Source organism: Xenopus tropicalis, chromosome 2 (assembly GCF_000004195.4).
Source record: "Xenopus tropicalis strain Nigerian chromosome 2, UCB_Xtro_10.0, whole genome shotgun sequence".
NCBI lineage: Eukaryota > Metazoa > Chordata > Amphibia > Anura > Pipidae > Xenopus > Xenopus tropicalis.
In genome coordinates, this window is record NC_030678.2 from 132,267,944 (window position 1) to 132,280,914 (window position 12,971).

Sequence of the window (12,971 nt, forward strand, 5' to 3'; positions counted from 1 at the left end):
AGGTGTGAAGGGACCCATATGCCACTATTGGGGCAAAGACACAAGGAGCTACTTAGTAGCAGCTACTTGTCACGGCTAATAAACACCAGAAAATACCTTGCCATAGACAATACTGAGAATTGCCTCTGCTAAAACACACGTAGCGTGCTTCTGAGCCCTTTTTACAGTTGATGCACATTTTCTATTTTTAGCTAGTCTCTGGGATATTAGCAGTTTTAGGGCTCTGGCACACGGGGGAGATTAGTCGCCCGCGATTAACTCCCTGTTCGCGGGCGACTAATCTCCCCGAGTTGCCTACCCCTGCCATCCCTGCGCAAATCGCCGAAAAAGACTCGCGAGTCTTTTTCTGCAATTTCCGGAAATCGCCCCGCCGCGTCTGCCATCCCGCCGGCGACTTACATGTTCGCCGGTGGGATGGCAGGGGTAGGCAACTCGGGGAGATTAGTCGCCCGTGTGCCAGAGCTCTTAAGCTGGCCATACACGTGGCGATCCGACGATGTTTCGTACGACCATCGGTCGCACGAAACATCGTCAGATCCGCCACACACCATTCAGGGCTGAATCGGCAGGTAAGGAGGTAGAAACAATAGGATTTCTACCTCCTTCTGCTGATTCAGCTCTGAAGGGAGAATTTTGGTCAGGCGCCTTCTATGGCGCCCGATCAAAATTTTCTAACCTGGCCGATCGACGAGCCGACCGATTTCAGCAGCTTCCTGCGACATCGGTCGGCTCGCTGACATACCATACACGCACCGATTATCGTACGAAACGAGGTTTCGTACGATAATATCGGTGCGTGTATGGCCACCTTTAGACTCTACAGCTCCATCTAAACATCAAACACTAACTTATCAGTAAGTTATCAGTATTGTCTAGTTTTGTAGCTGTGACAAGTAGCTGCATGTAGTGGCTGCATACTAGTAGCTCCATGTGTCTTCACCATTAAGCTGCTGGCACATGGGGAGATTAGGCACCTGAAATAAAGCTTCCCCACTGCAGGTGACTACCCACTGGCAAAAATGTGAACTGCTGGTGGGATGGCATTGGTGTTGCTTCGGTTTTCCAAAGTCACCCAAAGAATTGTCTCTGCTAAACACACGTAGCAACAATTATTAGTATTGTCTATTATGTAGCTGCGACAAGTAGCTTTGTGTGTCATTGCATCTGCTGCTCTAAGGGCTCTGGCACACAGGGGGATTAGTCGCACCCGTGACAAATCTCCCTGTTTGCGGGCAGCTAATCTCTCCGAAATGCCATCCCACCGGCGAAAATGTAAATCGCTGGTGGGATGGCATACGCGGCGGCGCGATTTCAGTGAAATCTCGGAAGTTTGCTCTCAAGGCAACTTCCGTGATTTCACTGAAATAGGGCATCTCCCAGTGTGCACAGTCTATTAAATATGTGAAATCGTCAAAGGATTAAAATACATAGCTCGACTGTCTAATCATATCCATTTACTTAGATACTGTACAATTGACCATAAAATTTACTGCACCTCTATGCATGAGTGTAGCCAAAAAATCCATACAGTTGTCATTGGAGAAAAAAATATATAGGTATGGGATCCGTTATTCTGAAACTTTTTATCCACAATGCTCAGAATTAAGGGAAGGCCTTCTCCCATAAAGATTGATTTCCTTTTTCTCTGTAATAATAAAACAGTACCTTGTACTTGATCCCAAAAAAGATGGAATTAATTCTTATTGGAGACAAAACAATACTGTTGGGTTTAACTAATGTTTAAATTATTGTTTAGTAGACAAACTATAGAACTCCAAATTACGGATCCCTTATTAAAATCCCTTAAGGCTACCCCAGGTCCTGAGCCAGAATACCTTTGAAACATAAGCCCTGTTTATACTGGTCATGTTCAACACAGGTGTACTGCCCCTTTAAATGCAAAATAATCTAGACGAATCAGCAGCCATAATACAATAGTCACAACACAACTCCCCAAAACCAACAGCCTAAACAGAATAAATGTGTTTAGCAATAATGTCGATATAGTTTCATCTCTCTTTAGCCAAATACACCAAAACAGATAGCAGTGCAGCTGGTGACCTTACTGGAACGACTGGCTTAAGAGAATGTACACTTTGTCTTCCCAGCATTGTATTACAGTGGGGATGTGCACTAGCCGGGCTGCAGCAGAACACAGAAGGCATCCAGCTCAGTCTAAGGTCATCTCAGACACATAAATACAGCATGATCTATTTGTGTGCATCTAATTTGGCTTATAGCTACAATTATTTTAGTGGCAACAGATTTCCTCCAGTGGGTTCTATCACAAACTCAACCCTGTCTGCTCCATCAAACTACTTTTTCTACCACCCCTTTTCAGTGTTCCCTTCTCCCAATAAGAACAATGGCTTACTCATCATATTCACTCTCCACACCTTTTCCATAGGTCTTGCCCTACCACACCTCATAACCTTCAACACTGAAGGATGCACAAAACAAAACTTATGTTCTGGTAATGAGGGGGTTTTTGTCATGAAATGTATGGGCTGATGCCCATACAGAAAAGTGTCATATTTTAAATACACAAAAGCCTGCCTGTGTATGTGCCCATACTTCAGTACTGGCTTGCACCCACCCAGCTCTCTGCACAAAAGATTTCCAGCTGTTTCCTAGCATCAATTGTAGCACAACATTATGGGTGGCTCACCTTCACCTCTTGACTGAGATTAAAAACAGGCCCAGGTATTCAAAGTACGCTGATGCCCTTCAAAATAAAGCACAGTTAATGCCCCCTGGCATTTGCCCAAACTGCCACACTGCCAGTCTGGGCCTACTCACCTACAATTGTAAAGCTTAACTTTCCTAAAAAGCTGGGTTATGGGTGAACACACAGAGCTACTAGTAGCAGGTACTTGTCACAGCTACAAAAATAGACAATACTGATCAATTATTGATAATTGTCTCTGTGTGTTTAAGCAAAGACACTCTCACTGGTGGGATGGCATTTAGGGGAGATTAGTTGCGGGCGACTAGTCTCCCCATGTGCCAGAGCCCTAAAGCTACCCTGCAGAACTTATAAGCAGAATGCATTCTAACACTGCACTGCTGCTAACCACAAGAAAAAGTAATTAAAGCAAATTATCGTTCTATTAGTGTTGAGGTAGTAAGCAACATGTCACAATCAACAATAGGCTTATCTCAGTCTGCACTCTGTAACCTGTGGTCTCCAACAAGTGCCAAACTACAACTCGCTGTCTGCTGTGGGTTCTGGGAGTTGAAATTGCAAAACAAAGAGCCACACAAAAGAGACTTATTTGCAACAAATAACAGGGCTTTTGTCTAACAATAAAACATAATTTCTGGGCTTTTGTTGCTACTGTTCTGCTTTACAATCAGGATAATTTAGCATTTTTAAAACAAATACTTTCGTAATCCAATAAAAGCAGACATTTTTTTAAAGCAAAACATACACTTTACAGTTCTTATGAAATTGGGGTGTGATACCAGAAAACCTTATCATATATATAAACCATTGAAACCTACAATGTTTGTTTGTACTGTAATTATCTCTTCATGGACAGTTGGGTAATGAATGAGAACAGCATTACCGGACAATCAGTGACTGTATCACTGCAGTGTAATGCACATTCTGTTGAGAGAAAATGAATGAAGTGACTTACAGGTTTCCTTAAAGCCTCCCCCTGCCAAACAGAAAGGTATTTTAGTGACATACTGACTGTTTCTTTGTGGCACAGAGTTCAGTCACCAGAACCAAACACTACAATCTCTCATAAAAGCAGTATGCCAAACAAAATGAGCATTATTTCCAATATGATAAACGTAGAAGGGTTTGAGCCTCATTTCCAGCTGTTACTAAACTACAACACCCTTCAATCCACTGGCTAGCTGATGGTGATTGGGTCTGTAGTTCAGCAAAACATGCAAGGTACCCCTGAACCACTAGAAACTGCCAAACAAAAACAATAAAAACCATTTATCTTTATTGCACAATTCTGCAAAGTGTTATGCACAGGATTAAGCCGTTAGAAAGATACAGACACTTTTGTAATTGTTTTTACACCAAGGTAACATTATTGCAGATTTAAAATATCTTATGGAAGGCTGTAGTAATGTACCTTCCAGCCAAAACACTGCTACATGAGCACAAGTGATGCCTATCTGACTGGTCTCTGGCCTTCTGTAACTGGACAATAATTCCAACATGAAAAATGCTACTTTACCTTATGGAGAAATCCTATTATCTTGGGTTTATAGCAAATTGTAGAGTAACATCCCCGTCCTTCATGCCTGTTTTCTGTGTGGGGCTGACAGCAACAGGCACAGTCACAGCCCTGGGAGGGCCGGCTGCATTTACCCACCAGGACCTGAAATTCCAGTTCTCTTGCATTGCTGCCTGCTTTGCTAGGTAGGCTGGCCCGGCCTACACGGTGTCAGGTTACATGGAGCAAGCATTTGTAGCACCTTGCAAAACAAACATATCACATACCTGGATCTGCCTATACCTGTTGACTTCATACTTAACTCTTCCTTCCCCACAGAAAACACATTTTGCGTATTATTAATGGAAAAGGGGCAATTACAGTAAATGAACAGATTAAACCAATGTATACTTAAGTCCCTGATGCTGTATTACAATATTGGAATTCAATATATGCTTAACTTAGGTGGTATGAGGGAGCTCCTACTGTAGTACAAGCACTTGCAGTAGTGGGAAGGTGACAGGTAATATTTAGTTGTTGTGCCTATGTAAGGCAGCTTTTGATTCCATCATGTGACATGCACTGACAGATTGCAGAGCTTAGCACACTGAAAAGGAAGTTTTCACTTTCCCTGTCTCAGGAACTGAAGGGTTAATATAAACCTATATGCAAGAGAAGGTCAAATACTGGACTTGTATTAACAGTGTCCTGATTATTGCTTGAAATACAAAATTCTTTGTATATAAGCATGCACACCTGGTAAAAGAGCTGTGCCCTGAAGGAAGGCTAGCTGTAGTTATCAAGTTAATCCCACCGTGCCATTGGTGGGTTTAATGCACATCAGACTGGACCATATCACCCATGTGGCCATTTTCTTTGTAAATTTGAGATAATAAGCCAAGTATTTACAGTATGGGATATGACTGCTGGATTCTTTGGAAGCATCCATAACCTGCTAGAGCTAGCAGCAGAGCTGTCTTAAGGGGGTGCCGCATAGGAGCAGCTGGTCCTGGGCCCCACACTTGAGAATGACAGAGAGTGGGCCCTCGCCGATTGCAAAATCTCCTGCTTATTTCCACCAAAGAAGCTCTTAGTTTAGTTTAGTCTCTTAACTCTTAGTTTAGCCCTTAAACCATTAAGTTATATAGCGTTTTTCATTCATTTAGAAAGAACAGGGGTCTTACAATAATTTAACAAACAAGGTTTATAGAGTAAAAAAAAGATTAGAGGCCCAGCTCTCAAAGCTATCCTTTATTATTATAGTGCTAACATGTTACACAGCATGTTCAATATGCATCATTCACCAATTCCTGCCACAGTGGAGCTTACAATCTAAGTTCAAAATTATCTGCCTGTATTTTCAGGAGTGTGGTATGTAACCCACCCAGATACAGGAAGAACATGTACAGATAGTGGTCAATTGCAAACTGAGACCCTCTTAACTTGTGACAAAGTTACTGATAAATATGGGGCTTCATTTGCAAAATGTCAGTTCAGAGTTCAAAAGTGTAAGAAACTGGCGCAAACTGCCTTGTTTTTTGTGTGTTTGCACCCTGCCTTGACCTGCATTCCCCCCATAGTTTGGCAGCATTGTATTCATGAGAATCAGTTGGGAGAGGCACATCATTCAGACACACAAGTTAGGGAATGGGTGCAAAGGAGCCCTGTCCTTACTCTCCACAGTTTCTTCCTGCAGGCAACTTTGCTTGACTTCAGAAAGCAGATGAAATGCATGGATCTTTCCACCAGCAATTCCTATTTTTGCCAGTGGAATGGCATTTCAAAGCTGTAACTTGCCACCGTAGCGGAGATCTACTGCGGGCGACTAGCTCACTCCGCACCTCTCAAAGCACAGCATCAGTGGCCCAGGCCAGTTGAATCACAAGCAAGTCATGAATATAGCTCTTCTGAACACAGTCAGTGTTGTATTCATGGGGGCACTGCAAGTTTCTGTACTCTGAAACAGAGTGCAAGGGATTGTTGCAATTCAGGAAAAGGTAGTGTGCAAAGTGCAAATGCACATTGCACCTTTTTGGCGACTGGCACACTGCCATCTCATAGGTAAATTACCCCTAATGTCTAAAACTTACAAAACTACTTTTGAATTAAAATCTGAAACTTCGCCAGAAAACATTTAAATGACATAATCTCACGAAAAAGACAAAGGCAATTTTACACAATTAGGCTATTTAAATGTTCTACAGAATTACATCAATACAAAAGGAATTTTTGGATGTATCTTCATCTGCGATGAATGAGATTTAGCACAGTTAACAAACCTTCCAGTGTGCCAGGGTCCTAAGAAATTCAGAATATTTTGAGTCTTTACAATTTGCATTAGAGTAAAATACATATTCAATTAAAATACAATATACTTGACCAAACAATAAGTAAGGTTCATGAGAAAAGCTTTTCTAAATGAAATTTAAGAAAATAAACAAAGGCAGTAAGGACAGGAATGAGCTGTGTCTCCCACACTGCTGTCTGCAGTGAGCGCCAAACTTTTTATTGAGTGCTCAGTGCAGAGCAGCAACCCCAGAGGCGCAAGTGCTCTGTAATTGAGGTACAACACTCCTGCACCTAATACAGCGAGTTGTTGGTATTGACAGAATAAGTTAGGTGGACCCTAAACCTGGGTTGTTTTCTCATGAAGTTTGTTGTTTGTACTAAACAGCAAAGAGGGCCTTGGGAGAAAACTGGATATTTTCACCTTTCTTCTTCTGGATGAACAAATAAGGTAGGAGTTTCTACAACAGGCGTATTTCTTTTTCCATCCTCATCTACTATAGAAGTAAATAACACACAGAAACACCACCCCTTTCTACTATGAAACTGATGCTCTAATATATTGTGAAAAAGGTAACAAACATATTTCTAGTTTTCTTTAAAATAATTTAAAATTTAAAAGTATTATGTAGTTTTCCTACCACCCTTCCTGACATGTAGTTTCCTGGACCCCTGAATGCCTTCCAAGGTCACTTCTCAAAAGAGTCCAGCAGGAACTGCTTGCTCTCCTGAGAGCCCTATAAAGCCTTGCTTCATGCATTCCACAGTACTTGTGTCGATATAAATAAAGGGAGTTCTGATGAACTCGATCCCTGCATTTTACTCTGCAGTTTTAGCAACAGTCACTAAACTCCCCACTGGACTTCATACATTATCAGTTATCTACAATATATTACATGCAGTCTGCCAATTATTTCCCATACATCGCATTCAAATGATAGTTAAAGGAAATGGAAAGGCAAAATTTATAAATACTACCATTACATAGTGCTAGTATTGATAAACAAAAACGCTACACTTTGGGGCCAATTATATTAAGAAAAACTTATAAAATCTTACTTTAAACTTTTTGCTCTATCTAAAGAATGGCGCGGCCATCTTTGAAGTTGTTTGCCCTCTTCCGTTCCTTCGGCGTCTGTACTGCGCATGCGCAAGCTTCCTTCCTTCCCCCAGCCTAGGCGCGCGTCCTTTTCTGCGCATGCGCTTATAGTGCGCGCTCCTAGAGGCCGGTTCAGAGGGTGAAGAGGGAGAGCGCGCCTGCCTGAGCGCGTCCACGACTTCTGCAGACTGCGCATGTGCTGCCTGGATTAGAAGTCGTGAAGTCTTCAGAAGCGCGATGCATCATGGGAGCGTTCCTGACACAACTCAGTGGTTTTTGCAGCGCTTTGGATTTAGTGCACCTAAACGATCCGGATATGGGGAGACTTAAGGGCAGCGTTGAGACCACAGATGGTAAGCCTGCTCTTAGAGATTAACTCTTGTGTAGCCTTTCCTTCTCCTTTAATGATGTCATACAATGAATATGTACATAAAGCTGGCCATCCACAGGCAGATATAAGCTGCAAATTCTGCCTCTTTAGATCAAGTTTGCAGTTTATTAGCCCACATATCTATCATGCAGCTTAGAAAAACTCATCATGCGAGGACTGCATCATCTCATTGATGCAGTTTTTTCCCAACAAGCCTGCCTATGTCCACATTATGATCCGAGCACTGGCCCAGTGACCAAATGATCAGATTAACCAGATTAGGCCCTGCATCTGATGGGCAATTCAGGCCAGTTATAGAGCCCTAAACTCCACTAGCTGCAGAAATTAATACAGAACTACCTTTAAAATATTATATTATAACTTTGCTTCATTCCCACATTCCTAACAATGAAAGTTGAAAGTTGTCCCCTGCAGCTGTCCAAGTTGGTGTCTATTAGCACAGTGCAAACAATTTTTGTCATACTAATAAAATACTGTTGCTGCCCCCCCCCCCCCCCCCCGCTAATCATCTCTTATTTGCGAGAAGGAAATACTGCAGCCTTGCACTTTACTTTCATTCTGCAATTAAACTTCAAAGATCACTGAATGAGATGCTGAGATGCAAACCAATAAAGTACTTAGGACTTTTTTTTTAAATGCTTTTAATCTATAATAGTTGCTACATCAGTGCAGACCCTAACACTGTGCAACACCAGCACAAGAGAATGAAAGGGTATCCTTTTAACTGTGTCATTAATATGGGCTTATTAATTATACATGGAAAAAGTCCATGGAGTCCAAACAAGCTTCCACTGTTCATCAATTTTTAGCTCTGACTATATGTAGGGGTCTGTTAGGGCCTTCCCAAGATGAAGGGTTCTTTTATGTATGATATAATGTACAATTTTTCTACTTCAAAGGATAAGCTTTATAAATGATACAGCCCAGTGCATATATAAGGCTAAAGAAACACCTGGAAGTTTCTTCAATGGCATTCTATTTGCAGAGAAATGTCCAAAACTGTCATTTCAAGGTTTTCATAAGTAATTTTCAATTTGGCAATTTCAAAACAGAAAACACAGTAATCCGTATTTGTAATGGCACAAATCAAAAAATTACAGACTGTCGTAATGCAAGACTGTGACTGTAAAGTAAAGGGGAATACTACAGAGAACGATTCAGTTAAGTGTGACCTTTTCAAACCTTACCTTGTTATGTTTTTTCGAAAAGATCAACAATGTTTTATTGTTGTGGCTTTAACCAAAATATAGCTGAGTGTTACCAATATTTCAGATGAGTTGCTGTTAACCTTAAACACTCAATGATAAAACTTTAAATTAAGAGCAATTTCAGAATAAAGCAGAGGTAGAAGTAATGCACCCAAATTGTGAGGTTCCACACCCTAGGGCTATTAAGAGAAGTATGTGGGGAAAGACAGAATGCCGATTTGTTCTTCTTTATATTTCTGGAGCTCAGCCTGGAAGCCAGTTAAGAAAAAACAAGAAGTGAGCAGTTTTGTGCTTTCTTAGATATTCTATAGTGCTATAGTTGCCAATTTATTGTGTTATCATATATCTGTGACATTGTCATCATGTAAGGGTGTCCTTGCCACAAGCCATGCTACACAGTAAGTAAATAAAGCATGAAAATCACTTGCAGAAGAACAATTTTGCACTAAATGAAGCAGCAGCTACTGGAATGCATGCAGATCAAGGCCTCCACTTGTGGAAATACCTGCCCAATCAGACTTATTATACCTGCACTTAAACTGTACCTTCATTTTTACATGCTTGGCCCCCATACACACTTGACCTGCAGCCCTAACTGCTACTTGCCCCTAACCCAAAGGAATGGTTAACATTAGGGGAAGAAAAAAAAAAACTAGTACATTTCAAAAAGGTGGGGGAGAAGACTATTCATATTAGGTATATACTCAACAACTTCCTATCTGCCCTAAACTAAACCTAAACATAAAAAGCTTAAGAAACAACATTTCAGATTGAACCAAATGCTGATATTCCTCTCTTAAGTATGGCATGTATGTTACACTGGTAGGGGGCAGTTATAGCAGAACGCCTCCTGGTTTTGAAAATTCAATCTGCTCATTTAGCCTGTCAGTGGGGAGCTCTGCCAATGAGGAAGAGAAAAGAGCCACAGCTCCTCTTCATTTCCTGTCAGAAGCAACTGTAGGCCATGGCCCAAATCACATCACATATCCTGCCATTCAGTCTGTGAGATCAACTCTGTACTTGAACATTGGCCACTGTTTGTCCACCTTTTTGCCATCTTTATCCTTTCTCCTACTGCTTTTATCTCTGCAGCACATTCTATGCAAGGAGGAATTATCTCTGTTTCCAAAATATAGCTCTTAATAAAACTTTTTGCGGTTAAATATCTTGTGAACCTAGAAAATACTATTAGGATACCTTTTTATTGCAATCTGGTTGCAATAGCCTTTACTGTGTTTGGCCATCTTTTGTTGTCTAAATGTATCTCTGCCCAGTCTGTTGTAATCCTTGAAGCCTCAAACTGTCCATGCATGTGCAGATCTTAGCTGCCAATTTGGCTCCTTCAGATTAAGATAGGAGCTTTACATGCCCCTCTGCAAGCACAGCTTGACTGCCTCCCCAGCAGATATCAGAATGAAAATCAGCCTGATAGATATGGTGCTCTTGCAACAGGACTGCAACACAGTACAACATGCAATTTACAATTTTAAAAAATTATACCTTCCAGAAAACATGTGACATGTTGAAGTGCCAATAAAAAGTTTAAATACATTTAGGGCATTTTAGTTCATGGTGTTGTACAGTTCCATACAGAGTGTTTTGCAATGGAACTTCATGACAGTGACGCTTTGCACATCTGCTTCGTTGCTGGTGGTTCAACTGACAGGAAACAAAAATGTAGATATGCAATAGAAGTGACAAATATTTCCTGCCTTTACACACATTAATTAAAAATAACATATAAGGTTACAGGATCTTAAATAAAACAATATGACAGTTACGCATGTTTTAAAATAAGAAATTTACACAGATAAGCTTTTTGTAATTAAAGGGCATACCTTCTCCACATATTTATATTAACATTGGGGGATATAACACATAGCTTGCCACAACTGAGGCATTCCACAAAGAAAAAACAGAAATTGAACAAATTATATATGGCCACTAGGGGCGCCGGTCAATGTATGACTACGGAGAAATCCTTCCAGAGGAATAGGTCAGTTCCAAGTATTATTTACAGTTGCAAATCATAAAACGGTCTACAATATTCTCCTATGGAGAGGGCAAAATATGGGAATGCAGTAGAATCTGCCTGTGTATAACGTATAGCATAAAGCTAACTATGCGAGGAGCAAACAACTGATAGATACTGCAAAATATATGGCAGCAGCTTGGCTGCCTCATAACAGTTTTCATAAATTTTTGTACTTCCCATTCAGAGAAACATATAAAATAAAATGTATATATTAGCCGTACCAATCAGGTATATTTTCCTGTTTATATAGACCTGCAAATAGTAATTAAGCTCTACTGTGAAGCAGAGGCCTAACCCTAATTTGGATATTTCTTGTTGAGAATAAACACAAGCAGATGTTCCGTTTGTATATAACAAAATGAATGTTTTCAGAACACAAATGATCTGTCACAAAAATACAAAACAGGCGTTAAAGGAAAAAGCTAAGGAAATGCAAATGCATTCCTCCTACTAAGACAACAGATGAAACTGAAAAACCAAGCTTGAAGGAAAAGAAACCCTTAATATGATAATGCCATATTTTATATACTCATTTACTACTCTAACCTAAAGGTTCAGCATTTCTATAGTAGCAATGTCACAAGAGCACCCCATCTTGGATGCTCAGTGTGATTCTTCATGCGCGCAAAAAAAACACCAAAGTATTAAAGGCTCAGTATGCCCCATGTTTAACATGAGTTCAATAAGCAGGTTTTGTGCTGAACATACTTTTGGCCTATTGTTTTATTGAGCTAAACAGGGCAAACAGAGGAACTAAAGCTACCCCATTACCAATGCACAGATAATCTCCCTGCATAATGGGCAATGCTAACAAAACAGTCACAACAATGGAGAAAGGGAGGGGGTTGTAGGTTGATAATGTAATTATCTAACTTGGACAAAACATAAAGCCACAGTAATGTTCATCTTGCCCTATTTAACTCAAGAAATAATAAAACAATAGGCAAAATGTATGTTCAGCACAAGCCCTATTAACTGAACTCATGTTAAACAAGGGATGTACTGACCCTTTAAGTTTTCAGTCTGAATAAAGGAGATCTAACAGCATCACAAGATAATTTGTAAAAATGTGCCTCTGATGTGATGTGATTTATATTCCCTGAGAGTCATTTAGGAAGGTCACATTTCCCTAATTGCCTGACCAAATCTGAGAACATTTGGGCAACTTCACCATTACATCCATCCAAATTAAAAACAAATATGCTCCTGTGCCAGCAGTGATAATGAGGGCCAGAATAAAGGCTGCCATACACGGGCCAATCAGACCGTTTAGACCTTAGACCATTTCGGCAGCTTATTGGTCCGTGTATGGGCACTAACGACAGGCCTGCCCTACCGACATCTGGCCTAAAATCGGGCAGATATCGATCGGGCAGGTTTAAAAATTAGTCGGATCGGGGACTGCATTGGCTCATTGATGCGGTCCCCGAACCGATGGATGCCTATACCCATCGTCCTAATTCATATTAGCCTGATATCAGTGGGGATCTTAGTGTGTATGGCCACCTTAAGCTGTCCCCAACTTTGAGGATGATTCACTCAAAAGATGAAGGAGATGTAGGAATTCAATCATTTTTCCAATTTTATTTTACTTTGTCAGAACAAATAATATAGAAGGTCACTTCTATAATAGTCAGTGGCATAACTACCATAGAGAATAACTTAATATCCCTCCAAGTTTGTAGGCAATAGTGAATAATATATGGTGTCGGTTTTACTTTGGACTAAAAATAAATATTAAAAACAGCTCCTTTAGAGCACCCCATAGATC

At 40.6% G+C, this 12,971-nt stretch overlaps 1 protein-coding gene across 5 annotated transcripts in view; it reads right to left on the minus strand.

The window, feature by feature from the left end:
- elf1 (E74 like ETS transcription factor 1) overlaps window positions 1–12,971 on the minus strand; it is a 64,396-nt gene that overhangs the window by 29,847 nt on the left and 21,578 nt on the right. Inside the window, exon 1 of one of the 5 annotated variants that reach the window (XM_012957330.3) lies at window positions 4,203–4,337. The gene's annotated coding sequence lies outside the window, so the exon portion shown is untranslated. 5 annotated transcript variants of the gene reach the window in all.